The 27,461-nt window shown below is 38.2% G+C and overlaps 1 long non-coding RNA gene across 6 annotated transcripts in view; it reads right to left on the bottom strand.

Annotated features, from left to right (window-relative positions):
• LOC106781985 (uncharacterized) overlaps positions 1 to 27,461 on the bottom strand; it is a 327,364-nt gene that overhangs the window by 72,465 nt on the left and 227,438 nt on the right. For 4 of the 6 annotated variants that reach the window (XR_011429326.1, XR_011429323.1, XR_011429324.1 and 1 more), the window contains 3 exons: positions 21,661 to 21,750; positions 14,694 to 14,785; positions 4,049 to 4,144 (listed from right to left, as the gene is read on the bottom strand). This is a non-coding gene — a long non-coding RNA (uncharacterized lncRNA). The remainder of the gene's footprint in view (positions 1 to 4,048; positions 4,145 to 14,693; positions 14,786 to 21,660; positions 21,751 to 27,461) is intronic. The other 2 variants (XR_011429325.1, XR_001378803.3) reach the window with 2 other exon arrangements.

The raw sequence follows: 27,461 nt of genomic DNA, 5'->3' as shown, positions 1-27,461 counted from the left end.
CATCATCCCCTGGTTTCCTCACCGAGTACAAGGGTGCCAACAACCCTGCTTGTAGCCTCAAGATAGCAGGTGGCAATGTTGGCAGTTAAACAGTCAGCAAGATGTCACTCTTACTTTTATTGCTTTGTTCCAGAAAAATGTAGAACTGAATGGGAGCCCATTTTCCCACCTCCCAAATTTTTTCAACTGTCAGATTGTTTGGGGAAAAAACAAAAAACTTAGCAACATAGAAGTTCCTTATAGCTCAAAGACACTAATTGATATTTATTTCAAGAACAAACAAATTCTTCATAGAAAGAGCCTCCCTAATATATCAGGGAAGAATTTTTCCCTGTAAAATGTAACATGGGAACTGTCTTTTGTAATAAGATTTTGAGTGGTTGATTGTTACATTGATTGATCCATTTATGTAATCTGCAGGGTTTCTCAACCTTAGCACAGTCGATGTTTTGGACCACATGTCATCCCAGATTAAAACGAAACATGATGAGAACACTGTCAATTCTCTGCCTAGATCCCTTCAGAATCTTTTTATGGTTTCTCTCTATGCATCCATCCCCCAGCCTCTCTGTACTGTGCTCCCAAAGGCTTACTCTCATACCTTGCTTCAGGGGACTGTCCTTGGGCGACTTGAACAGCTCTGTCCGCAGGTACAGAGATCTGGGAGTGTCTAGGAGATACTGGCTGTCAGGGTAGCTCATTGCTTATGGGATCAGCTCTGTGATGTAATTTCTGTTCTAGCCTTCCCTAGAGACTGACTGCAATTGGGACTTGGCTTGACTTCTCCTCTCTACACCCTCATCAACTTCTCCTGGCAGAACTTCCTTAACAATCTCCTACACAATCAGATAAGTATTTTGAAGAGGTCCCTCTAGCTGTGATATGGAGAACAGAGGGTTGGCTGAGATTACATAAAAATAAGACTGGCCTTTTAAATATATAGCATAGTACATCTCTCTGGAGTAGAAACGTCTCAGGGGGGCATTAGTCCAAACTTCACTCAAAGCAGGAACCCCTTCTAAAGCATCCATTACAGATCAGCTTCAGCTTGAAGATCTGGAAGCTCGCTCTCCTACAAAACAGTCTATTCTTTTTCATTTGGTTGCAGCTGCAGTCGTGCACCACAGAACGATGTTTTGGTCAATCATGGACTACATATGCAATGGTAGTCCCATAACATCAATACCAGATAGCTAGGTTTGTAGTAAGCTATACCACCTAGGTTTGTGTAAATATACTCTATGATGTTTGCACAACAAGAAAATTGCCTATAGACACATTTCTCAGAACATATCCTCGTCATTAAGTGATGCGTGACTGTATTATAAACTTCTTATAATGAACCCTAATAATTGGCCTCCTATGAGTTTTGTCCATTGTTCCCAGTTCTGCTCTCTAGAATCTCACAGATTAAAATTAATCTTTTGTCTACATGTGGTTAATTTTACGTGTCAACTTGACTAGGCCATGGGGTGCCCAGACATAGGGTCAAACATCATTCTGGGTGTGTCTCTGAGGCTGGTTCTAGAGGAGATAAATATTGGACTCAGGAAGCTGAGTAAAGCAGATGGTCCCCTCTAATAGAGGTAGGCCGAATCCAATTGATTGAAGACCTGAATAGAACAAAAAGGCTCAGGAAGAGGGTACTCCTCCTGCCTGACTACTTGAGCTGGGACATTGGTCTTCTCCTGCCCTTGGATACAAACTGAAAAACCAGCTCTTGTTGGGTCTTGAGCCTGCAGGCTTTCAGACTGGAACTGTGCCATCTGCCCTCCTGGGCTTCCTGCTTGCCATCTGCAGATCTTCTCAGCCTGCATATTCACACGAGCCAGTTCTTTATAATAAATCTCATATATATATATAATCCCCTATTGGTTTTGTTTCTCTCAAAAACCCTGACTAATAAATACAATGTGACATCCCTGAGGCAGGGGTTTCCCTATGTAGTTTGATTTAGGAGTGACTGATATCCTAAATGTATCTCATCCCTTCCGGCCTGTCAGAAATCTTTGGCATTGACTATAGCGCTTTGGATTACAGGATTGTGCCTCCATGAAACTTTGGTTAAATGCAAATTTATATGAGAATTATGTGAGAAAATCATACATAATTCAAGGATAATTTTTGTTCTACTATCAGAGCTTTGGGTAGAGAGATACAGAGAAGTACATTTTGATGTGGGATATAGAAGGTTTGATAAGAGAATTAATGCAGGACGTTAGGCTTTTCATAAGTTTCCATAACTCAGGCTTCTAGAAACCCTGGGGTGGCAGGAGGTGTTTGAGATGGGCGAGGGCACAAGAAGGCACACAGAAGACTTCTGATCATCAATTCTCTTCTCAGACTGGCCCAACACAAAGAGAAATATCGACTGATGATTTTAACTGGTGTCTAGTTTACACATACTTCTAAAAGAAGTTAATAAATTTAACATTTTTGTATACATTTTTTAGATGTGGACTATTTCCTTTGGTCACTTTTTATGTGGTGAATCCAGCTGTTAAGAACAGAAACAACAGAGCATTCCTTGGCAATAAGACGTACATTAATAACTGTCTTGGTTGGCAACTTTAGGATAAAATTCTCTAAGAGTATAAGTCAAGGAAATAAAACCTCATGGCCCTACATTGCAATCATCCATGTCGTGTTGGATTTTAAGACCTTAGGGTAGAGAGATTCCTCATGACTTAAACATGCAAATAATTTTTTTGTGTTAGCAAGACTAGTTATTTCCTGGGAAAAATTAATATCTTCATGAGAAGATTACTTTCACCTATTTTTAATCTTGGCTATTTCTCTTTATGTATTACTCAACAATTAATGAGTTAATAAAAAAGATTTAAAAAATTATAATAGGCACTGAGTCATTTGAAGATCTAGACATCTTAACTGGATTCGTTTATTTAACTTACATGACTCTACATTTGATAGTAATTTTCCTTTGGCTACACATGAATAGCATTTCTAACTTCAATCAACTTTATTTATACACATAACTCTATGAAGAGAATGTGCATCATTTCTAACTTATGGACCATAATTGTTATTATTATTATTTTTTGCTGAGGTCTATTAGCCCTGAGCTAACATCTGTTGCCAATCTTCTTCCTTTTTTTTTTGCTTGAGGAGGATTAGCCCTGAACTAACATCTCTGTCAATCTTCCTCCACTTTATATGCGGGTCTTTGGCACAGGGTGGCTGATGAGTGGAGTAGGTCTGCACCTGGGATCTGAACCCGCAAACCCGGGCCGCTGAAGCAGAACATGCAGAACTTAACCACTATGCCATGGGGCCAGTCCTCCAAAATTATTTTTAATAATCTTCTATCATACCAAATTATTAGTATTTATTTGAATCTCATCCTAAATTTCATCACCTTTTAAAACAGAGAACACTGGTCTGAAGCTCAAAAGAATTGGTTGAAGTCCAGGAATTAAACTATGGCTGGGTGACCTTGAGGAAAGTCATAAAATCTTTTCAGGGCTATTGTTTTTCCTTAGATGCCAAAAGGGGCTTTAAAGAATATGATTTTTGAAACCACTCTCAATAAGAATATTCTACAATTAGAATGTAGTCTTTCGATCCTAGTTATATGTATGCTTTTGTCTTAACAATATTTATTTTTAAAAATTCAGGTGAATAAAAAAGTACGTGCAATTTCAAATACCTATAGGAACGCCTAGGAAGAAATCAAGCCATCTTTAGCACATTAACTTTACAACCCGTAGCTTATAAAGTGATGCGAATTGTCAGAAGTGGGGTAGGGGTAGGGAAGACATCCTCCCTTCGTCATGCAATGTTCTACCTCTAAAATTGAGTCAGTGCATTGACGCTACTTCACCTTCCGAAGATCTTAGGAGGGAGCTTCTCTCCCCACTCCAGATTCCCTGCTGGTACTGGGCTTACATCCCAGTTTGAGTGGGAAATTAGCTTTTCATTGAATTGTGAGTTAAACTGTATGGTTTTGACTGATAGGGAAGATGACAGCCAGGCCACTGGCACACCCAAACAATCTGCAGGATTTCCAGCAAAAGCACCAAGAACTCACAAGGAATGCTCTGGAAAGTCGTGGTGGTTTCTCTTCTCTTACAGACATCAGATCCTATGGAGACTCTATAGCCAGCATTGCACTCGGGGTGTGTACCTGTAAAAGGATGGAGAGAGTCAGAATAAACTGAGAGAAAAAGATATTTGAGCTTGAATTATCCACACTGAATGTCTCCTTTATTATTTTTTTTGGTTCTTAACATCCTGAGAATAAACATCTATGAATTATTTATTCATTGAATAATCATATTTGGAGTGTCTACTGAGTCCATGTTAATGCAAGGGACGCAAAGACAGATATTACAAACATTGCCCTTAAAGAAATGATCTGCTTGAAGAGACAGGCAGAAAAGTAAATATGGCATAAATGCACTAATTGAAGTGTGATAACACAACGCAGTGATAACACAGAAGAATCAGGGAAGGTTTCACTGCGGCAGCAGTGCTTGATCTGGTTCTGAAAAAGATGAGTAGCATTCCTCCAGGTGGGCTTGGGCATTGAGGATATGAGGCAGAATCAGGATTCTGAGTAATGGAAACAGCACGTACAAAGGCACATGAGACTAGAAAGGCCACAGTCTTTGGGGCAATTGCAGAAAGTAATTGTTCTGTTTGGAGCTTAAGGCGTGAGAGGAAGCTGGAGAGGTAAGCTGGAAAGGGAGGCTAAAGGTAGGTATTTTAAGCTAATTTTTGACATAGAGACATATATTCTGTTATTGGATGTCAACAGCAGGCACTGAATATAAAACAAAGACATTTTTATTCTCCTAAATTGTTGGTGACAATTTTACCAATTTTGTGGTAAAATTGTATATTGAAGTCTTTAATTTGTTCAAATTTACCATACAGGCAGTACCATGCAGGTTCTACAGGAAGGCAAAACAAGTAAAATACAATCAAAACTCAAACTCATCAATTCCATACATTCTTCCACTCAATAATAATATGTCATAGCATGAGCATGACGTGAGAGTTTGTACTCTGCTCTGTCCTCTCTTGGTCTCAGTGCTGGAACATCTCTCACAGTGTCTCTCTCTCCTTAACAGATTAAGATTGTGAAACAATTTATATCTTTACTAGATTTAGATTTTGTAAAAAATACACATTTTCAAAACATAATTTTTTACGCAATCTAAAGGCAAGTCAACACACTTGTTTGGTGCTCAACCAAAATATAAATGACATATTCCAATGCTGGAGAAAAACAAAAGATCTGCATTAGACTATTTGAGTGATGTTATATTAATCCCCAATGTGCACATTCCTAAGAGATTTAGGCTGTTTTTCATTTTTTACAAATTCCATCCTCTGCATCCTCCACTTTGGATTCTAACTTGGGTGAAAGATGTAACTCCATGATATTCTGTTTATTTTTTTTAAATTCTAGTAATTAAAATTAGAACTTTGAGAAAATAGACAAGAGTTAATGATGCAATAATTCTATCAGTATGAACCATTATTTAACATTTATGAATATTTGTAAGCCTTGTGATATCCCTTCTCTAAAAAGCATCATCATCGTTGTCATCAACATCACCATCAGGAACACATTCTTCAAGAGGAAAACAATAGAATAACAGCAAAACTTGGAGAAAGTAGAGTCTGCCCTGTAACACTCATGTTCTTTGACCTCGGTGAATATGTCATTAATGCCATCCTGATTGTGGCCTATATTATGCTTTCATTAAAATTCCTTATTATCTCAGAAAATATGTCCAATCTTTTAAAAGGAAGACCATAATTTATCCAGGCCCATGACACTCTGTTGGCTGGGGGGTGGGATTTCCCAACCTTTTGTTTTAGAGACGACAGGATGGTTTTGATAAATATTTGTAAAATTTCTACAGTGATACATTCCTCTAGAAAAGCCTATCGCAACTGGGAAAATCAGTTGAATATCAAGAATACTGATATTACTGAATCATCTTTTTCTCCACCCAGAAGAATACTTAATAGATAGCATGGATCTGCATCTCTTCAATCATTCGTGTAGAAGGCAGAGTCTGGGTGTGGTGAGATCGTGAAGAAAGTCTGAAAAATGGAACTTGGTTAGGAAATTTATTGGGATATATGAACAGATCAGATCTTAATTGAAAATAGTAAGCCACACTCAGTCCAAAAATACAAGCTTCTCTAGAACAGGAATGTTGGCTATTGCTCTATTGTGGCTCTTCTGGGCTGTAGATTCTCACATTGTGTGCAATATCACTGATGTGGGAAAGAGTAATATGTGTTGATAATTGAATCTACTATCCACTGAACTGCATAGTGATGGATATTAGATGGAAGATGGTCTATAACCTCAAATCATTATTATTTCATCTTATGAATGTTTAAACCAAGCACGACTTTTTAACAAGAAGTAAAATATGGACTTTGCTTTTCTGAAATAGATAGAACATCACACAGCTTAAAATGGAAGAATAAATTAGGAGAGGGGTGAAAAATCAAGAGTTCCTACAATACATAAATAAATGAAATACCATCTAGAAAATCTCTAAGGTGCTGTATTTTCCTCTATGACTGCTCCTTTCTTATATTTAAACTGCTAATAAGATACTCATAAATTATTGACCAAAATGTTGATATTGTATTCTGTGTGTGAAAAATATGAAAAGGGTCTTAGGAGCAAATGAAGGGAGATCAGAAGAGGCCACAATGGAGAAGTCAAGCTTCATTTGAGTTTGAAGGAGTAGAACTTAACCTTAGACAAAAACAAGGATGACCTCTTCATGCAGAGGAAACAGAAGATCAGAGGCATAGAAGGGGGACTGTCTATGCCTCATTTGGGAGTCAACAGGTAGGCTGATGTGGCCTGAGGACAGGGGTTATTTTGAAGATAGGAGACAATTAGATTGAGGACAGAATGTAGAAGGCTGAGAATGCTAGGTTCAAGAAATTAATATAAAAATAAGATTTAAAACTCTTAATCACAGAGATTTCACTAATATTTTTATGATTTTACAGTAGGAATTTTTTTAAAAAGCAAAAATTATAAACCATAAAAGTGACACATTTCACTAAACCAAAATTTAAACTTCTACATGATAAAAATGAAAAGATAATGAACGGTACAGCAATTTTGGAAGACAGTGGCAGCTGCTTACAAAACCGAACGTATTCTTTCCTTACAATCCAACAATTGCACATCTTGGTATTTACCCAAATGAGTTGAAAACGTACGTTCACACAAAAACCTGCACACAAATGTTTAATTCATCATTGCCAAATAAGTGCTTTATTCATAATTGCCAAAACTTGGAAGCAATCAAGATGTCCTTCAATAGATGAATGGATAAACAAACTGTGGTAAATTTATACAATGGAATAGTGTTTAGTAATAAAAGAAACGAGCTATCAAGCCACAATAAGACGTGGAGGAGGGGCCGGCACTGTGGCTGAGTGGTTAAGTTCACGTGCTCCGCTGCAGGCGGCCCAGAGTTTCATCGGTTCGAATCCTGGGCACGGACATGGCACCGCTCATCGAGCCACGCTGAGGTGGCGTCCCACATACCACAACTAGAAGGACCCACAACTAAGAATACACAACTACGTACCTGGGGGCTTTGGGGGAGAAAAAGGAAAAAAATAAAATCTTAAAAAAAAAAAAAAAGACATGGAGGAAACTTAAATGCATATTGCTAGAAGCCAAAAGGCTCCATACTGTATGAGTCCAACCATGTGACATTCTGGCAAAAGTAAAACTGTGGAGACGGTATAAAGATCATTGGTTGCCAGGGGTTCCGGCGGAGGGAGGGGCGAATAGATGGCACACAGGAGAGTTTAGGGTGGTGGAACTATTCTGTGTGATACTATAATGATGGATGCAGTCATTATATATTTGTCAAAACTCATAGAATGTACCACACAAAGAGTAAACTCTAATGTAAACTATGGACTTTCGTTGATAACAATGTATCTATGTTGGCTCATCAGTCATAACAAATGTACCACATGAACGCAAGATGTTGATAAGGGAAACTATTGAGTGGGATCAGGAGGTAAATGCGAACTCTCTGTACATTCCATTCATCCACTGTTCTAAAAATAAAATCTATCAAATAAAAAAATATAAAGGACAACAGGAGAAAGCTGTTTGCAAGATACAGAGCAAGAGATTAGTAGCTGGAATATATGGAGAATCTCCTCAGATCAATAAGAAAAAGACACGCAATCCGATGGAAAAATGGGCAAAGGAAATTAAACCAGGCAATACACAGGAAAAAGATATTGGATGGCAAGTAAATATGTGAGAAGATGCTTGATCTCACCAGTAAACATATTCAACATTCAATAGCGCATTGATTGACCCCTACTCTGAGCCAGGCACTGTTTTAGGTGCTTGGGATTCATGAGTATACTAGACATGGAGGCTTGTGCAAGTGGAGGTAAAATTATCACAAGTAAGGCATTTCTTTTGCACTCACCATATCGGCAAAAATTAAATATCTGCTCTTATCAACAATTGGCAAAAATTTAGAAGTGCAGAAAATTTCATGCCCTGATAGGTGTAAAAAGTGGTTCAAAAATGTGAAGAAAAGTACTTGATAATATCTTGTAGAATTAAATGTGCATACCCTAATACCCCCAAAAATTACTCTTCTATGTATATAACCTGAAAAGATTCTTGCACATGTACACAAGGAAACATAAACAATAATGTTCATTACAGCATTGTTGTAATATTTTAAGAATTGTAAGCAATCAGGGAGTTGATAAATATGAGTATATACAAAAGAAGGAATATTATAAAGCAGGTAAAAGAAATTAAACAGATCTTGATATATGAACGTGGCTAGATCTCAAACCATAAATTTGAGGGAAAAAATGTAACTGGTAGAATATAGAGCATACAATAAATTGTGTTAATAAAGAATCACATAATACAATGCTATATATTGTTCTTGTATATATATGTATATACAGGGATGTATAAAATTTTTTTAATAGATCAGAACAATCTCCACTAAAAGGATAATATTGGCTGTGCATGGTGAAAGCAGAGGGGAATGGAAAGTGGGTATGAGGAGTAAAAGCAACTTCAAACTTCATCTGTAATGTTTTATTCACTTCATTCAAAAATGATGAAATAAACACTGCAGAATTTTAAGTGTCAGTTTCAATTAATGAGTGTAACTGTTTGTTATATATTATTTTGTATTTTTCTGTATTTCAAAAAAGACCTTTAAATATAAACAAAATTCTAAGAAGTATAAGTGAATTTGTTATAACTCTACTCCAAAATAAGCAAATGTTTTAAGATACCTATCAGAATTTCTGATTTAAAATGGCATCTAGCCAATAAGCCCTAACACAACCATTTCCAATTTTCTATGAAAATTGAGAAAGTAGATACCAAAAGGAACATAGCGACAATCTGGGAAGAATTTCCTCTAATTTTCAGACCAAAGGAATTGAAGGAAAAATTACAATCTGTGGACCCCTTATGTAGTGAAACTGAAATAAAGCAAATCTAATCACCAGAAAGTAATTAAATAACCACTTTAGCCTTTCCTGAGGTCTGTTTATTGGTGTAGGGAGGGTACAAAAGACATTACCAGACAGACCACTTAGCAGCCTCTATGTTCTCTTGTGATGCTGGTTTTTTATGATGACCAAATGTGGGCCTTCTTTATACTTGCAGCCATCAGTATTCTTGGTCTACAACTCATCCATTGAGTTGGACAAGTAGGGATGGACAAAGAGTGTTAAGTTGCATTCCAGGGTTGTGGAGTCTACACAAGCAAAGCACCATGGTAGATGTTCTTTGTGTACACAGGACTCACCTAGGGAACTTGTTCAAAATATAGGTTTTCAGGCCTTCCTCCTCCCCACACTAAAGATGGTGATGCTTGGTGTCTGAGATTAGGCCCAAGGCTCTGCATTATGATGTTGAGGAGCTCGTGACTACAATTTGAAAACTGTATTGTCATCTAAGCTTCATTGAGAAGAGCCCTTGTAACAATGCAAACTGGGAAGAATAGTTTTTTCTCTTCTTCTTATGTCCTCTACCCACTTAACCATACATTATACATTGGAAAAAAAAAAAAAAAAGCCCAGATCAGTCCAGCAAAACCGGAAGACACTGGGAACTGGACTCCGGTTCATCCTCATCCTCTGTCTTTGGCTCTAGATCTGAGGAGAGAGTTGGACCAACATCTCAGCAGAGAAAATGCAGGGCAAAGGCAATTCACTGCCCTGTTGGTCTGTTGGCAAACACTAGGTTTGGAAATAGTTTTCCTTGTTTAGGAAGTAAACAGAAAGTTAACAACATGGGATTTGTGGAAAAACAAAAGTGAAAGGACAAATTTCCCTAGATACTGAAGAGAAGAATGCACCTCTGAAAACAACATACTACAGAAATAGAAAGAAAATTTTATAACACTCTTTGGTCTCCCCTTTAAATATAAGAAGACTTTTTTTTTAGCAGATGCAAAGTCGTAAGAGAAAAATCGAAGATGATTTGACTAAACGAGATGAGAAGGATGGAAGAAAGAGAAGGGGAAAAGGAAATAAGAGAAGAAAGGGAAGACAGAAAATTAAAACACAGTATCAAAGTTAGAAGGAATAAAGTTAAAAAGGCAGGAGAGAAACCAGCAATTGAAGGAAAAACATAGTGAGCTCTCCTGTGATATATTTTAAACTCCAATTTACTCCAGTTGGCTCATGTGCAGCTTTGTGAATCTTTGCAGCCTGGGAGAAAAGCTCAGCTCACAGTGCTGTCTCCTAAGTTTCCCTCTGATTCCACTCCTTTCTCAGGTCCAGGTAGTGTGTCCACCACCAAATAGTTTATTCCAGAGTTGAGCTGGCATCTCTTGTTATTTTTTGTAATAAAAGAATACACGATATTTCTGCTATTTTTATTTAGTGCTTACAAAAAGTATCTAAACTATTTGCATGAGATACTTTGCCAAGAGAAACTTTCCTCATCCATCCCCATAAAATAGAGCCACACAGAGCAGAACTTTGCCACGGATCTTAAGTAAATATTTTTGCATGGTCAAAAGTCATACTAAATGGCCTGAGTAATTTTGGTTAATTAAGAGAGACCAATAAACCACCCAGGGACAAATATTAGCTGTCACTATACCCAGAATCTGTTATCTCCTGTTAGGATCTAGAAATGATCTTTTAATTGCTATTTAAAATTTTACATATATTATTTAAATTATACATATTAAAATCATACCTTATTATATATAACATAATAATTATATTTATATTTACATTGTTTATATATACACACATACACATTTATAATGTTAAAAATGTCTAGAAAACAAACTGCAAGAACTCCAATGAAATATATCTATATGTTAACAACAATTGTCTGTTGTTGGTTAGATTTTGGAATAATTTTGTTTTCTTCTTTTCTATATTTTCCAAATATTCTATAATAGAATTTATTCTTTTAAAAATTAGGAACAATACTTTAAAATAAGAAAATATAAAACATCAATATTTATATAAAATACTTATAAACTATATATAATTATCTATTGTATGCCTCAAATATTATTTTAAAAAAAATCCACAGAACATCTTCTTCCAGCCATGATGAAATAATAGAAAATGGGCTTAACTTCCTGCTGTAAACAATGAGCAAAATATATGAAACAAGTGCTTTCATCGTGGGAAAAGAGGAAATGCAGGCCTGGGATTCCTAAGAGAAGGGGAAAAAACTTGGGTGAGTTCTACATGGACACTGGCTTTCTGTGGGGGCCAGTTACCAAAACATAAATAGAGGGTGGGGGAACACAGAGAGAGCTGCGCTGGCCTCATGGAGTTGAGGAGATGGGGATCAAATCTGGAAGGCTGAGACAGCTGGAAATATTGGGACAAAGTTCCTGAAAGTAGACAGCTATGAATAAAAAGAGGTCTGTCGAGGAGCCCCACTGGGTCTTTGCTGAGTACCAGGCCTGACGTGCACAATACATTCTTACTAGGTTGGCTTTCCTGCAGATAATGACCATAAACTATGGACAAAATGCAAAAGAAATTACCTGAAAGAATTGGATAGTGCAAAACAGCAGGCAGATTCTGGAACTTGGCAGAAGAGAAGTTTCTTATACAGCTTTTAGCTTGAGAGCAAGCTACGCTTGGCACCATGTGGAGTGGCTAAAACTCAACAGAAGACACACTGTGTTTCAAGCCTGAAAAGCCAGAGTACAGCTGCTGGAAAGCGAGGGCATCCGGAAAGAGAGAGCATGAGGAAGGCAGAGCCACAGAGTCTGTGTGCGCACTCTGCCAGAGTCTGGGGGTGACCCGTGCAGCAGGAATGCATGGAGCCAACTGCAAGCCACTCAGCTAAGAATAAAAATACTGAACTGAAGGTTGAGCTGCTCCCAAAAGGCATAATTTGCAGTCTGAGTCCAACCAAGGTAATTGCCTGCAAAAACAAACAAACTGTTTTTGGACAAATATAGCGGAATCCAGAGTCTCCACACATAATATCAACAATACCAAGGATCCAATCCAAAATTACTTGATATATGGAGTGACAGAGAAATACGACTTATTCTCAAGAGAAAAGAAAATCAACAGAGACAGACCCAAAGGTGGAATTAGCAGGCAAGTACTGTGGGGCAGCTATTGTAACTATCCTTAAAAATAGGAAAAAAATGCTTGTAAAAAAAGAAATTTTAGCAAAGAAACAGAAGCTATGAAAAGGAACCCAGAGGAAAATTCTAGAAATACAATATAAAATATCGGAAATTTAAACGTTCACTGTATTGGTTTAATAGTAGAATGGAGATGAGCAAGAAGAAAACATCAGTTCACTTTAAAGTGAATTGAATAGTTACTATCTGAAGAACAGAGAGAAAAATGCTATACATGTGCATGAGTCTCAGGAACATGTCTGATGACATGGAGAGGTCTAACATCCATGTTATGGTAGTCCCAGGAGGATAGGAGAGAAAGAATCAGGCAGAAACAATATTAAAAAATAACGGCCAAATATTCTCAAATTTCATAATGATGTAAATTTACAGATTCAGAAAGATCAGTAAAACCCAAGTGACAAACACAAAGAAAACCACACCCATGCAGATCATAGTCAAACTGCTGAAAATCAAAGAGAAAGATAAAATCTTGAAAGGAGCCAGAGTATAACAACACATTCCTTGGAAAATGGGACAAGTGATCAAAGGACCATTGTCTCCTAATCAGAAAAGTAGAGGCAGAAAACAGTAGACCAACATCTGTTAAAAGGCCGAAAGAAAAAAAATCAACCTAGAATTCTACATCTAGTAAATATATCCTTTAAAAATAAAAATACTTTCAGACTAAAAATCAGAAAATTCATTATCAGCGTATGTGTATTATAAGAAATGTTAGAGGAATTTCATCAGACAAGAGGAAAGTAATACAAAATGGCAAGTGAAATCCACAAAGAAAGACAGAGTGCCAGAAATTCCACGTAAATTAATAGGAGACATTTTTTCTAATTTATAAATTTCTTTAAAAGATAATTAACTGTTTAAAGAAAATATAATCTATTGAACAAAGTAGGATAGGTAATATGCCAGTAGTGGAAATAAAATCACACATTCAATCTCAAATAGTCAATTAATGTGTAAAAAGTGAGAAAAAAGAAAAATAAATGATGAACAAATGAAGCAATTAGAATACAAATACAATATGGTAGATCTAAACCCAAATGTATCAATAATTATATTAAATGCAAATAGTCTATACATTAATTAAAAGTCATGGATCATCAGTGATTAAAAAAGCAAGATCCAATGATATGCTATCCATAATAAACTATATTAAATATTTAAAAATAGATTAATAGTAAAAGGATGGAAAAACTACATCCTGCAAGCACTAATCAAAAGAAAACTGGGATGGTTATATTAACATCAGACAAAGTAGATTTCAGAATAAGGAATATTACTAGAGATAAAGAAGTGTGTTTCATAATGATAAAGGAACCTATTCATCAAAAAAATAACAATCGTAATGTGTATGCACCTATAACAAAGCTTCAAAATACATGAGGAAAAACTTAAAGAATGAAAACAGAGAAATAGCAATATCCCAATTATAGTTAGAGGTTTCAACACTTTTTTCTCAATAATTCACAGAAGTAGATGGAAAACCAGCAAAAAGTATTGATGGCTTGAACAACATTATCAAATAACTTGATCTAATTGACATTTATAGAACATTCCATCCAATAATTACAGAATATACATTCCTTTCAATTGCACACTAAAGATTGACCAAGATAGGCTATATATGCTGCTCCATAAAAATGTCTTAACAAATTAGAGAGGATTGAAAAAAATACCTCAGATATTCTCTGACCAAAATAGAATTGAATTTAAAATTAATAACAGAAAATTATCAGGAAAATCTTCCAATATTTGGAAGTTAAACATTACAGTTCTAAATATTCCATAAATTAAAAGAGAAATCACGAAGGAAATTAGAAAATATTTTTAACTGAGTGAAAATGAAAATACAAGCTATCAAAATCAATGAGATACTGAGCCAGCCCTGATGGCCTAGTGGTTAAAGTTCAACACTCCCGCTGTTTTCTTGGCACGGGTTCATCTCCCAGTCACAGAACCACACCACCTGTCTGTCAGTAGCCATGTTGTGGTGGTGGCTCACATAGAAAAACTAGAAAGACTTACTACTAGGATATGTAGCCATGTTCTGGGACTTTGTGGAGGAAAACAAAAATAGGAAGATTGGCAACAGATGTTATCTCAGGGTGAATCTTTCCCTGCAAAAAAAAATCAATGAGTTATAATTAGTTTTTTTGAGGTATATTTATTGTTTTAGATGCTTATGTTATAAAATAAATGATCTAGAATCAATAACCAGCCTTAAGAATTTATAAAATTTATTTTTTAAAAAAGAGCAAATTAATTTCAAAGTAAGTAGGAGGAAGGAATAATAAAGATAAGAGCAACAATAAATGGAATAAAAAAAGTTTTTTAAAACTGAGTTTTTGAAAAAAAATCAATAAAATTCACAAACTCTAGTTTTCAGAAAAAGAGAGAAGATACAAATTACCAATATTAGGTTGAAAGAAGTGACACCACTACAGATACTACAGACACTAAAAGGATAATGAAAGAATATTACAGACAATTCAATGCCAAAAATTCACCCACTTGGATGAAATGGAAAAATTCCCTGATAGATACAAATTAACAAAACCAAGAAGAAAAAACCAAGCGAAAGAAATTGAATTTGTAATTCAAAATCTTCCCATGGAGAAAACTGATAGGAAGATTATTATACTGGCAAATTCTACCAATTATTTAAGGAAGGAATAAAATCAATCCCATGCATACTCTTTCAGAAAATAGAGTAGAAAGGAATGCTTACTAATTTATTATCTGAACAAAGATTATAAGAAAATAAAAACTACAGAGCAATATCTTTTATGAACATAGATTCAAAAATTCTTTGAACACATTAGAATATTATACCCAGTAACTCATAAAAAGCATAATATAACATGACCAACTACAGCTTATCCTAGGAAAGCAATATGAATTTCACAATTGGAAATTAATCAATAGAAGTCACCACATAAACAGAATAAGGAGAAAATCATATAATCTTTTCAACAGATACAGGAAAAACATTTCATAAAATTCAATACCCATTCTTGGCAAAAATTTAGTAAACTAGGGATAAAATGAAAAATAGCTCCTCTTCTTTTGAAAATAAGCTGCACCAAGATTAGAGTTCCTCCTATAGCCATGGAAAGCTCATTTCCATGTCTAGGTTTTCCTTCCATCTGACAATACCACTGACAGCTGACATGGAAAATACCAAAAATAAAATATCATTTCTAGATTAATCTATTATATACCAGTAGTAACAATAAAAATGAGCAAACATTAGATTATAATGGTTGCTTATGTCCAGTAAGTTCCATCTGAAATTCCTTATTACCTCTCAGCTTCTAGATTCTCTGACCCATTCTATCCAGAATTAAAGAATCATTCGGGCTTTGTTTTCTATCTCAGAAGTCTGGTCCAGATACATTGTTACTCAAATCAATAGTCCTAGGAATTAACCTTAATTCCTACAAATTGTCCTCTGATTATCTAAATGCTTTCGTGCTTGATATATTCAGAGTTCTGCTCTTGATTTGAATGCTCTCTCTTCCTTTTTCTATATACAGCAGTTCACAAACTTTTTCTGTAAAAGTCCAGGTAGTAAATATTTTAGGTTTTGCAAGCCACAGGGTCTATGTTGCAAATACTCAACTCTGCTGTTTTATTGTGAAAACGATCATATACAATACAGAAGCAAATGAGCGTGGCTGTGTTCCAGTAAAACTTTATTTACAAAAACAAGCAGTGACCCAGATTTGGCCCATGGGCCATAGTTTCCTGACCTTGCTTGGAAGATCTTTCCCCTAATTCAAAAGATTGCTCAAAAGGCATTTTACAGTTAGCACTTGGAGGAACAAACCACCTTGTTTACTCTAATATTTGCAGTCATTCTAGAAGAATAAATGAACAAGAAATTTAAAAGAAAGTATTTGGGGGAACTCCTAAGAAACATTATCTGTATATTTGTCATCTCTCTGCTATGAGAGTTAAATTACTAAGAAGCAGAACCACAAGTCTCCCATTTCTCTGCACACAAAAGATGTGCAAAAGCAGATCATGATCATAGTAATCAAGACGACATTAACATAAATTTTTAAAGACATATCCAATCAGTGCTTGTGATGAAAAAGTCTCAGCAAAGAGTGGGGCATCCGCTTTCAACCTTTGCTTGATCCATTTGTGGAGTGATCAGGTAGTTTGCAGCACAGCCAAAGGAAGAATAGACATGCACACAGTGTTAATCCTTTCTTTGGTTCCTAAGACCGGTTGAATGGATACAATAGAAAATAGTAAGTAAAATCTAACATACAGTCTGTGCATGGGGCTGTGTTTGGTACAGATAGACATTTACAGCAATTACTTGGGCTACTCAGTTAGAATTGCAATAAAGAATTAGTCCAAGAACAAATACCAGCATTAAGGCTTCTCACAAGTGCTTTTAATTAAGAGTTTGTTTTAAAATGTTAGCTAAATATGCCACAGCATTCCATTCTCCCTAATAAGCCATTGACAAGCTCTCTTGATCGAGGTCTAGTGTATCTTCAGCAGCAAAATAAATCTCATTTCAATCACCAGAGGGATCATATTATTATAGTTCCCTAGATATTACATTTAGCATACAGAAAGGTCACACATCTCTGCCTGCTGCAGAGCCCTGGCTCGCATGTGGTTTGCTGGATATGCCTAAGAGACTTGTGGCTCAGTCTGGCTTATTGTGAAGGTCATGAGAATTGAACCCTACTCCTCCATTCCCATACTACAGCCTCCACTCAGTGTAGGTCATTGCCCTCCCCTCTGACCATGTTTGTGTTAAGGAAGTAGGTAAGCTCTCAAAATAACAGACAGGCAGAAACCTGTATTTCCAGTGCCTCTGCTCTTCAACCTAACTCTGTTTTGGTTAACATTTAATTGGTATTTTGGGATATATGCTTAAAACCAGTGGAGTCCATCGCTGTATTCTCAGCGCCTAGCACTATGCCTATCATGTGTCTATTTAATAAGTAAATCGGTAATCTTAAAATGACAGATTACAAGTTCTTTACAAGGATTTGCATTCCATCTTTCAATTGTACTCTATTTTACCATCGATCACAACCAGATCACTTTGAAAAATTGAAGCTAATTTTCCACACTTTCTTTGTTTTTTGATCAACCAATACTGTATGACTAGGGTAGAATTATTAATAAAAGGATAATTAATTATTAATAAAATACAAAAATTCTAACAAGGAAAAGAAAGTCCAGAAGGGAGAATATGCTTCCCATTTTAGTCTTCAACCTCCTATAATACATTTATTTCATTCATGAAAATTCCCTTCTCTTGTCTTTATAAAACCTAGGCAATCAAGGGGCATTTCCCCTAGCTTATTAAACAGAATACTTCCAGACTTGCCTGTGTTATGTGTGAGTATATTTTTCTTTGCCAGTCCACCTAAATTTGAGTGCAGGCATGGTGTTCCTGGAGGAAAAACATAGCAGAGTAAGGAGTCATTCTTAAGCCAGGTCCCCTGTGAATTTACTGTTTTCCATATTTAGAATTAACATCTGGAGGAGTCAGCCTTCCACATACCATGCCAACCGCACCAGTGATTCAGGTAAAGGGAGACGCCACGTAGCTCAGGCCCTAGTCCTGACAACACGAACACCAGTCTCACGGAATGCTATGGGGGACTATGTATCTTTCAGTATTCCATCCCCTTCTATGTGAGAGACATCCACCGCATGGCTTGTCCAGACCACTCTGCCTCCACTCTCCCAAGGTCGCCCTTATATCCCTCTCTCCTGGGTAGTGTGGTTCCTGAAGGCTTATATGTTCTCACTTCAGCTGGAAAAGAATGCTGCTCAAAAGGCAAATAGAGAGTGTAGTGGAGGCAATTCTTTACATCTTTACATCCTTATAAGTACTCTCAGAGCAAGAAGACGAAGAGCAAATGTATCGAAAGAAAAGGAAAAAAGTGTGACTGAACCTATCAGTGTTGCTTATGGATGCCCACCATGTAAATTGACAAGTGCAGAGTATACACACAAAATGGAAGTGTAAACCCAGCCACTTCCCCACTTGCTCGGAATCTAGCGGAGAGGCAGAATTTACCAATCTGAAACAGCAAAAGCACAGTTAACTCTGATACTTATACTAAGTGTAACAGACGTTCAAAAAGGGGGGTAGACTGTGTTACATTGTTATATAGAATCACCTTTGATTTTTCTATCAGTGACATTCAACAGCAATCTTTGTTGGCTATCTAAGCAATTACTGGTAAATCATCTTACTTATTCAAACCGCTAGAATTGAACCCTTCTCAGCAGTCTTAAAGCTAATACTATCACCCCAGAAACACAGCACACAGGCTGCACTGTATGGTGTATACACAAACTCCGGAGCGCGGCTGCTTGCCCTCATGTTTTGACTTTATTAGATACATGGCTTTGGGCAAGCTACTTGACCTCTTTGTACCTCATTTTCCATATTTTTAAAGGGAGGCATTTCTAGAAAGTTCCTCATAGGATTACAGTGAGGATTAAGTAAATTCACATCATTTTTGGTACAGTGCCTGCTGGTGAACATCACGTAAGTGTTCCCCATTATTTCTAGTACAGTGCCCAGTGGTGAGTATTATGTGTTTTCTGTTATTTCTACCACCACAAAGCTGACCTTTCCTAAGATGTCAATATAATTTGGGAAGAATAGACCAGCGCGGTACCTTGCAATTGAAAATCCACGATTGCTGAATAAAAGAATCAAAACCAAACGGGGTACAGATAACTTGAGTGTGCCCAGAAGGCACTGGAATATGTGATGTGGAAAACTTGGCCTGCTCTTTCCATTTCTGTGAGTGAGGAAATGGTTATCTTAGAGAGTTAAGAAGCCCTCACATCCACAGGCTGACAATTTAGGTCAAAATATTGCAACCATGTCTCAGCGTACTATTTTTACGGTGGCTGCTTTTCAAACTGAAGCCTCCGCTGGCCAGGGGAGGCCTGTGCAAGTGGCTGCTTCTTCCTCCCTGAAGGTGTCATGAGGGTGAATTTGCTCAACGCTCTGAGGTTGTCAGAGAGAACCGTCAGTGCAGCACCTCCGGAAAGCAGGAGGAAATTAGATGATACCCACGTTTCCTTAAATCACTCAGCTCTTAGTTTTGTTTTTCTTCACAGGGAATTTTGCATTCCCTTTTCCCCTGATGAAGGCGGAAAATTCACAGCTTCATCCACAGCTGAGGGAGGAGCCCATGAAACTTGGAGTAGAAGACAATAGCTCCGTGCCATACTATATTTCACATTTCTGTGATGTTTTGCAAAGTTTTTTTTCAAAAGTTATTTTTACATATATTATTTGCATTTGTCTTCACAATATCTTTATAAGGGGGAAAAACAGTTGTCTTTATCTTCACTTTTGACAGGGAAACTGTGGCTTAAAGGCATAAAATGCTTTGTCAATCACCTTTTCACATCCAAAATGGCATTAATTCCAGTTTGGCTGACCCTCAATCCCATTCTCCTTCTAATCTTCAAGACCGAATTTTTTTTTCTTTTGAGGAAGATTAACCCTGAGCTAACTACTGCCAAACCTCCTCTTTTTGCTGAGGAAGACTGGCCCTGAGCTAACATCTGTGCCCATCTTCCTCTACTTTATACGTGGGACGCCTACCACAGCATGGTCTGCCAAGCGGTGCCATGTCCACACCCGGGATCTGAACTGGTGAACCCCGGGCCACTGAAGCGGAACATGCATATATAACCGATGCGCCACTGGGCCAGCCCCCATGACTGAAAATTTGAATTTCCACAACTGCTGAAAAAAACGGCAAAGAATAGGTGTTTAAATCACTTAGAGAAATGGTCTTAACCTCACTCTCTTTGATTTAAATTTTACCCAGTTGTATCTGTATCCAAAGGGAATGAGAAAGAATTACTTACTCAGTCTTTCCCCCAAGTCCTTTGGGTCCTGTCCTATAGAGAAAGTCCCAGATTTGACCAAGGAACACACAACTTCAAATAACATCATCTGTCTCCATGAGCTTCCTTTTCACTGCTCCTTGGATCCTAGCTAGTCCTGCATAGCTGATGGATAACTGGTATCTAGTCCCTGCCTCCCATCTTCCAGAGAAGGAAAACAAAAATCCCCATAATCAAGGTACAAAGAGGAGAAAGTGTCGAGAGTTTCTCTGAACTGTAGAAAATGCTCATAGTCCACTCTCCTACTGAGGAATTCATTCGTTCATACCTTCAACAAAATATTAACGAGCAACCTACGATGAGCCAAGCTCTGGAACAAGTGATGGAGAAACAGATTTAAAAGACAATAAAAAATAAAGTACATAAAATAAAATACAATGAAATAAACCTGATCTCAAAGAGCATCTGTCCAGTGGGAGATCCCAATTGTAAGGCTGTATTATAATGCTCTATGTTAAACGCTCTGAGATGTCTATGGAAGGCTTCCTGGGAGTGACATAACATACAAGAGACCCAGATCTTGTAGCAACACTAAACATTGGAGAAAGAGGAAACATCTGTTTCCACTGAAATGCCACCAGGACTACGCAAGTTGTGGGAGACAAGGTGGAAACCAGGGGCTGGGAAGGATTGGTGCTCCTCCTCCCCCATCAAAGGTGTTGTTATGTAGATGAAATCAGCATTGACCACTTTGAAGGGAAAGAAGTACACAGGTAACCTGGAGGTAAATGGATGGGGGCTTCCATCCATCTCCACCTGGGCATTGTGGGAGGCAGGGGGAGGGGAGTCTGCACACCCCCTGCACTATTTCCTTCGGCCCCACAAATGTTTCCGATTCCTTGGAGAGGTCAGGCAGAAATCTGTAACCCTGGGTGATAAGAAAAAGTATACAAACAAAAACACAAGAGAGGTGAGGCCTGGTCAAGGGCAGCAGAGAGAAGATAGATACAAACAGAAAGGAAGAAGGGCAGAGCATTCTGTTTGTCTGTTGTTCCCTGAGCAGAGATTGTAAGCCATTTAGGAAGCAAGAGTGAATTTTAGAAACTCGGTAAAGGTAAACAAGGGTTACCTGTTTTCCTGTTGACAGGATTTTGTCTTTCTTTTGTTCTTTACTTTTTTAATTTTTGAAGCATTCTGACATCCTCCCAGAACAGGATTTCTAACAGAAATAACAACAACAACAACAAAAACAAATACATATCTCTTAATCTAACAGTCTAATTCAGTTCTGATATACCCAATCACAATAATAAACAAAAAGCAATAAAATAAGCAAATAAATGAATAAATAAGTAAATGGCTTCAGTAGTTTTAACATTATAAACAGGACACTGTGACAAGACTGTGTCTGGAGTTGACAGGATTGAAGAGAGGAAGACAGGGAACAGTAAAGGAATGAGTCTGTTAGCGCCACAGTGCGTGTGGAAGGGACATTCCAAGTATGTCTCACCTCCAAGCGAGGCAGGGCTGCTCAGAAGCCTAGGGATGTCAGCATGGAGAGACGGCCAAGAGGTATAGCTTTCTGAGGAGTAGTTAATCTTTAATCAGAATATCTGGGCAACAAGGTGAGGCTGGGGGTGATGGCGCTCAGTCATCTATGTTAGTCGCATTTTTAATGTTGAGTAATTTGAAAAATAAAGGCCATCAACTATTTTTAGCATGACATGTCTGAGATGACTGATCAGAGGCCTCTAGTGTAGGATGATTATGTTAAATGTGGTTTAGAAGCTGAGCAGAGCCTGAGCTGCTGGAGGGGGTGGTAAACATGCCCGCCCACCCACCCGTGCCGTGCCCGTGTGACCCAGTGTGTTTTACTTGGGGTTGAAGTGCTGTCCACTCTGATTGATCAGACTTTCATTTTGATGGATGTGCCTCTGCTATGGTGATTGTTAAATATCAAATAACATCCCTAGCATCACCTCCATACCAGAAATGTGGTCTAATAATGGGAAAAGCAGGCTTGGTCAAGCGGTATTGTTTGCTTCCAGCTGAACATTGCAAAGAGCTGCTGAGGTGCTGTCTCCCCAAGCAGTGGGACCTGCCAGCAAGGCGGATCTCCCAGGAAGTGTTTATACTACAGCAACAACCAGGTGAAGCCAATATATTCTACTGCAACCATCAAGGAGACCGGCCTTGAGGAACCAGGACTGCACATCAGCCCGTAAGAATCCTTGGGAACCTAACCCTCCTGACCCACTCACACGAGGCTCCCTGTCCCAGACCCGGGGAGAAGGTGTGAGGAAGCCTCCTGGGACCTTCCCAAGTTCAATAATGCCGAAGAGATCTGTAATCCAACCAAGAAGACATCTCCACGTACTTATGGACTCTTTCCAGCCTCCTCTGCTCTCCCCAGTGCTCAGGTGACAGCGCAGTCAGCTTCAGCCCCGGCCACTGCAGTGCACAGATCCCTCGCCTCATGCGCTGCAAACACTGGAACTCTCTAACTTTCACAACCTGTTGTGTGATGTGTAAGGAATGGCAGCCAGATAGATCAATAAGTATAGTATTAAACATGCAAGATGACAGTCACTCCACTTGGGGACTGAACCGCAGGGACAAGCTTAAAACAGTGGATGTGCTCTGGAGTAAATTCTCCATCCAGAGCACAGACTGATGGCTCCACCTGGCTATGTGCCGAAATCTATAGGACCTTCGGGAATCCAGCCTCAGCAGGGGGAGAAAATGGAACTGTGGAAGGAAGTTGAGGACAGGGGCATAGAAAGTCCTACTCTTCTGTATTCAGTGAAGGGCTTTTTTGTTCCTTTTACAAGAAAGCAATTTTCTTAGCTTTCTTGGAACATGCTTTATTATTTCCTTTGTATTGAGACAGGACACAGAACGTTATGGAATATGGGCATCTATTCTGATTGAGAAAGAAAAACTGTCATGGATAAATAAGTCTGATGTTCCTTGTGTTCCTCATGGCATTTAGATTTTTTTGTTTTACCTTTATTTATGAATGATTTTGATAAACAAATGGCAAGCAATAGGATATATTGGAGTAGATGAGGAAGCCATTTGGTGTAAAACTAACTTGGCCTAACCTTGTTTTTTCCAAAAGCGCCTGCCATGGCCATTGAGCATGCATTGTATATCTGCTTTAAGCATTTGCTATGTCCCAAAGGCAAGAGCAAAGGGCCTTAAAGGTGCAACTTCCCTCACAATGGCATTTCCTTAAGGATAAGCATCTCTCCCTAGGCTAGGAATTGATTGCTGTGCACACCTGTGACCACCCAGCTGGAGACAACAGACCTGCCACCCTGCTGTGTCCATTGAGACAGCAGACCTGCTACCTGCTGTGTCCATCAATCGCTGTACTGACAGAACAATCTCCTGACTATTGGAAAGGGACATTTCAATCATATGTGATCCATGCCCTTTGACTGTATATACCCACTCTGTACACCCTCACTTCTTTGGAGTGCTCCATTCCTTTGTGGAAGGACTTTCCCGGGCTATATGGTCCTCAAATCTGGCTCATAAGACTCACCCTAATTTTGATTTATAGATTGGCTATGGATTGTTTGCATCAACAATTTTCATAGCATCTACCTTCTAAGACAGCTGATCCCAGATGGCAAAAAGCCAAGCTCAGAGAGTGACAAGTTCCCAAGCAGGACAGGGGTTTGCTTTGCGTCACTTCTAGAGCAGCCTACGTGTGACAACACAACTTTGATTTCCCTTCACCTTCTTCTGTCTACAGACTGTCAAACACTAGAAAAGAAAATACCTGTGCCCTGACCAAAGAATTGTGCCTGCTCTTTCTGCTCTGGGCATTTGCTTTGGTGGAAGGGAAATCATTCACACACAACATGTGTGGACATAAATTTCAACTGCTCACCACCAGAACATGAGATCTACGTGCTCACGAGGAGCGTGAATAATAACTCTATATTTTGCAGGTGGAGATGAACTGGTGCTGTTTTACCATGGGTAGGATTTGACCCTGACAGTAAAATCTGGAGCCATAGGGTCAATTTCTCAAAATCTAGGCCAAAACAAATTTTTAAATGAATTCCACCTTCACAGAGATTTGGTTTCTTTTTTTTCCAAACATATTTCGAGTGATTGCAGAATGGTTGCCTGCTTTAGTCCATGCTGATATTTCTATGAAAATACTTTCCTTGAGCCCAAGAATAGAAGCAGAAGCAGGGAGAGGAGTTATTATTTATTAGACATTCACTCATACTGATAAATATTTGACCACAAATATCTATTGAGCATCTGTTACATGCCAGAGAAAGTACTGTGCACCGAGAACACAGAAATGTAGAGGGCAGCTAAAGCCCCTGCCCCGAGAAACACAAATTCTAAAAGCAGAACACAAAATAAATCAGTAAACACATCAATCTATGCTATAATGGTCCATAGTGTAAGTGCTAAAAGAATAATAAAGCAGAGGAAGAAGCTGAGAGGCAGGACCTCTTCATTGTGTTGTTAGAGGACGCCTTCCTGGCCTGAGTGCGTGGGAGAAGTAATTTGAACAATCAAACATTCAAATAATGATTAAGAGCATGGAGTATGATTTTATTTTATTACAGAAGATAGCAAAAATTTTAAAAATATAAAAATTTTAAAAATATAAATAAGTGTAGGTGGTCAAAAGGTACAAACTTCCAGATATAAGATAAATAAGTTCTTGGATATACTGTACAGCATAGTAACCATAGCTAACAATACTGTATTGTATATTTGAAGGTTGCAAAGAAAGTAGATCTTGAAAGTTCTTATCGCAAGAAAAAAAAATCTGTAACTGTGTGAAGTGATGGATATTAACGAAGCTTATTATGGTAAGCATTTCGCAATATATACATATATCAACACATCATGCTGTACATCTAAGACCAAAACAGTGTTAAATGTTAATTATATCTCAATGGAACTGGAAAAAATATACATAAATTCAGGACATTGTCTAAATTCACACACTTATAAACATTTTTGGAATATTTTCTTCCACACAATTCTGTGAAGTGGATAGAAGATATCAATATTATCTTCTCCCCCTTTTACAGATGATAAAACTGGTAAGTAATGAGAAATTCACACAGTTTGTAAGAGGCAGAGCCAGGATCATAAACAAGGACTTCCTGACCCCAAACACAGCACGTGCTCCAAGCACAATCCTTCTCATCTAGAACCAGAGCTGGTATTGAGCCGGTGGAGGAGCTCTTTTATTATAGACTGCAACCAAAGTGGACTACGGCCTGTGCTGTTGATGGCCCCTGATTGGAAGTCCATGCTCGTGTTTCCTGCCCATGCCCTCTTCCTCCTACAGCTGATTCCAACCAGAATGGACCCATAACCCAAAAGGGAGGAGCATCCAAAGACTTGATTCAGCTGTCCAGATGCCATTGGGTAAGAATTTGAACTAAGGGGTCAATGATCTTTAGACAATGGATCTTGTAGGTGGGCTGAATTCACGTGGAAAGAGCTCTAAGGAGCTATATGCACAAGGAGAGAGGAACAAAGAAAGTTCACTCAGAGAGAGGAAATAAAAGGAGGAGGAAAGAAAATAAAAGAGTAAACTAACACCAAAACCAAAAATGGCTGTATTTTTTTCCTGCAGAAAGTATGGAATGGCCCAAGATACTGCTTCCAATCCTCGACCAAAGCACACACCATTCGTGGAAACTACAGCACTGGTAGCTGGACTGAGAAGACGCTTCATTTTTATCTCAGTCAACACCTCTAGGGATAAAATTCCTACATTTGAATGACTGCTATTGACAAGGAGGACATTAGGAGCTGAAGAACCGTCATTACTTGTTTACCAGTAGAAATAAAAACCACAGGTCATCTAAAAATCTCTTTTTGGCTCTCTTTTTCAACTTCTCCACCTACCGTAAAGAGCAATAGCATTTCAAAACAGGAGGAGAACTTAGAGCTCATCAAATCCAAGTAATCAAGATAATTTCAGTGCATTTAGCCACATAACATCCCTGTGAGGTTGGGAGAGGCAGAGAATCCAGATGGAGAAGCTAAGGCACCAAGAGGCTTCGTCCGGGTCACGGAGCTTATGTGTGGCAAGGAACTCCCGGCTCTGAGTTCTGTCTTTCCTTCAGCAACAGTTACACAACACTTCTCTTAAAACACTCCCTAGAGACACTTCGCCAAGCTGAAAAAGAACAAGGTCTAAGACCTTCCACTTCAGAATAATTGCAGGCCAGTGGGGCCACACAACAGAAAGATCTTGAATAAATGCAGTGAAACAAAAAGCAGCGACTAGGAGGAGGAGGCTGTTCTGGGGTGTAGTAGCTTATACAGCAGGACATGTTCCAAAAACCTCTAAGCTTGCTTCCTGGTCCTGTCCCTGTTCATTAGGATGAATTGCCCACGTCACGTAGTTTCCCCAAGCCCAACCTTCATCTGCCAGACAGAGAGAACAGTACTGATCACCAGGGTGCTATGAGGAATGCAAATGAACAAAATAAAAGGAGCATCAGAGAACTGTACAATCATGGATTGATAGAGCTGAAAAGAGTCCTTGACAGGTAATCTAGCTTTGAAATATAGAATAAGGTGAATTATACTCCTCTACCTTGGCAGCTATTACAGACTTGCATACATGTGTATTTAAATCTCCAGCACTCTGTCACACAGTCGGAAAGAATGCAGAGTGGAGAAGGAGTCATTGATCCGCTTCCACTGCTCCTCTCCACTCTGGGGCTCCTTGCTCAGTCCAAGATGAGAGGTTGATTGGGACAACAGAAGTAGCTGTGAAATAGGGTAAGATTTATTTCTAGAAACTTTCTATGCATTCCTATCCTTCCTACCATCCCTACCCCACTGCCCAGCTGTTGTTTCCACTGTCTTTTGCCATATTCGCTCAGTGTCTTTATGCTATCCTTCATTATCCAAGGCTACACA

This window comes from Equus caballus, chromosome 19, assembly GCF_041296265.1.
Source record: "Equus caballus isolate H_3958 breed thoroughbred chromosome 19, TB-T2T, whole genome shotgun sequence".
Lineage (NCBI taxonomy): Eukaryota > Metazoa > Chordata > Mammalia > Perissodactyla > Equidae > Equus > Equus caballus.
Note: the sequence above shows the minus strand (reverse complement) of the source record. Positions and strands in the feature narration are given on the sequence as shown.